Source organism: Octodon degus, unplaced genomic scaffold, assembly GCF_000260255.1.
Source record: "Octodon degus isolate 3935 unplaced genomic scaffold, OctDeg1.0 scaffold00080, whole genome shotgun sequence".
Lineage (NCBI taxonomy): Eukaryota > Metazoa > Chordata > Mammalia > Rodentia > Octodontidae > Octodon > Octodon degus.
Genome location: NW_004524656.1, coordinates 6,089,915 through 6,092,851, shown reverse-complemented (window position 1 = coordinate 6,092,851; position 2,937 = coordinate 6,089,915).

Sequence of the window (2,937 nt, the reverse complement as noted above, 5' to 3'; positions counted from 1 at the left end):
CATGCTGGAGTGGTTCCAGAACTCACGAGGCTGAGGTAGGAGGATTGCTGTGAGGTCAAGTCAGCCTAAACTACAGAGGTCTCAAAAAAAAAAAAAAAAAAAAAGCTATCCCAAAAGAAAATTGTGAGAAAAATTCAACCTGTGTTTCTTTTTTCATTGATTTCACTTTAGAAGTGACAGCAGAGATCATTATAGCAGAACTCTGTATTTACTCCTTTCAGTAAGTGCCCCCTTCCCCATACTGGTGGCAGAAACCAAGACTTTGCACATGCTAGGCAAGTGCTTTACCACTGAGTTATACTTTCAGCTCTTAAAATTTTTTTTTTGGAGTCAGGCATGGTGGTACCCTGTAATCCCAGCTATTTAGGAAGCTGATGTGGGAGATTCACGAGTCTGAGGCCAGCCAGGGCAATTTAGTGAGACCCTATCTTAAAAAAGCGATGGGGATATAGCTCAGCGGTGGAGGGCCCCTGGGTTTAATCTCCAGCACAAAACAACAGCAACAAACTGAAAAGGCTGACTGCAGCAGAAACAAAGTGCACAGTATCTAATTCCACACTATGCAGAACATACTGAATATAAATGAGAAAACTTAAGCCATGCCAGAGATGAGAAGTGTACACCAGACAAGCACATACATATCCTGACAGGTAAAAATCTTAGCTGTACATCATTAAATCTGGGCTCTGACTATGAATAATATCTTGGTGCACCTGAGGCAGAATAGAAAGAAGACAAGGAAAATGACAATTTAAAAACTATAATTTTGGGGTCAGGGATACAACTCAGCTGTGCAGTGCCTGCCTGTATGAGGTCCAGAGGTTGATTCCTGGTAAGCCCCCACCCCTCAAAAACAAAAAACAAAACAAAACAACAACTAAAAAAACCTGTACTTTTGAGAAGACTGCAACTTCGTGCCAGAACCGAAGTTACTCAAGGTCACTGGTATCCATCTGTACTACAGATCTATGCTCCCCTGGCTTGTTTATGCTATTTAGGACTTCTCTCCCCCAGGCCCATCCCACCTAAAATGCCTTAAAGAAAAGTCCCTAGGGCCAGGGAGATAGTTCAGTGGAATAAGTACTTGCCAGGCAAGTCCAAGTTTGATTCTTGGTACTACAAAAAAAAAAAAAAAAAAAAAAAAAAAAAAGTCCCTAAATTAGCTTCGTTGAAAAAGTAAAGGGTGGAGACTTGATCCTAAGATAAAGACACAAACACACAAAAACAAAACAAAACTAAGAACAAAGGGGCCAGGGAGATGTCTCAGTGGAATAAGCGCTTCCCTGGTAAGTGCAAGGGTCTGACAAAGCAGTCTCCAAGAGATGGAGGGAGGTGTTGGGGGGGGAGACTAAAGAATCAGGATGTGTTGCGCACATGTATCAACGTCCCATGATGAATGCAATCATATGTACTGCAAAGGTGTACTAATGCAAAAGGCAGAGAGACCCCGAGGCAATTTGTCCTTTCTGCCAGTGCAGGGGCTGCAGCAAGATGCCACCCCTAAGCAGAGCCAGGTTAAAAAAAATGAGGGTCTACAACTATGTGGTAGCACCAGGGATGGTAGCACCGCCATGTTCCATGTTTGTATCCAAAGACTCTCAAGACTATTTTGTCCCTGTCTATTGCTTCCAACTGCAACTTTGTGATCATGTAATAAAGGTCAGTTTGAAGATTTTTTTAAATTAACACCTTTTTAAAAAAGATTGAATGATTTGTTTTACATAGAGGCAATTGATCTGTAAACCAGAATGTCCAGATGAAATGTTTGAGTTGAGACATTTTCCTCTCTTGCAGGAGTACTTGATAAACTCCTTATCAGTTAGAATTTTTGTAGAATAGCTGGGAGGGAGGTCTTAGAAGGAACTGAGTAGGTATTGACACACCTGACATACTTGCATCTCCCAAGAGCCTTGGCCCAGAATTACTAAACAAGAGCAGGGTACTTCCTTCTTTGGAAAGGAAGTTCCTATTTTCATAGTTCTTCCAACGTAACTTTTAGAGAAGTGGACGTGACCGGGAACTGCGTTTCTGCTTCTTGGTCAGAGGATGAAGCCCTTTCATCCCCTTGCTGGCCCCTCATGTCTCACGTGCAGATCTGAGGTGCAATGCACTGAGAATTTCAAGCACATCTTCAATTCCCAGAAAAGGAACCACTCTTTACCCCCATCTTTTTTTTTTAATTTTATTTATTTATGTGTGTGTATGTGTGGCCAGCTCAGCCCACTAGGGGGCGGGGCCGGCTGGCATGTGGTGCTGGGGGATTGAACCGCGGTCCCTGGGCTTTTCTAAGCTTGTTCCAAGTAGGTGCTTTAGACCACTGAGCCATCTCACCAGCCCGGAACCACTCTTTAGAAGAAGTAGTGAATTGCTTTCCTGAGGTCAAAGGGATTGGAAGAAGAGCTCAGGGCCAGAATGTTCCAAGCCTTCAATCCTTCCTGAGGCCTAACAACCTGCAGCCTTTACATTTAGGTCCTCAGTGGGTTGGGTCTTAGTGAAGTTTAAAATACCAGGAGGTACAGAAATAATTTTCCCTCTTCTCTCACCATTTCTCCACAATATGAAGCAAATATCTCTCAACTCAATTTCCACATTTCTCAGGCATGGAGGAAAGATTTGACATTAAACTTCATTGCAATGACCCATTCCTGGAGCAGCCTTCTCCAGCCCAAAAGAAACATGGAGGTCCCGGCTTCTGTTGCCCAGCGCGCAGACTCCGAGTCGGCCCCGCCCCTTCCCTTCCCCACTTCTCCAGCAGAGGGCCCAGCCGCTGAGGTTCCGCGGACACGGCCCGGCCCCGCCCCGCTCCCCGGACCCCGATCCCCGTAGGAGCCGGGGAGGCAGAAACTTGGCCGCAGCTTTCCGGGGGCTGTGGGCAAGCGGGCGCTCTTGAGGGGCGGCGCGGGAGGGGGCCGCTGGCCGGGCCGGCCGGCCGGGGCC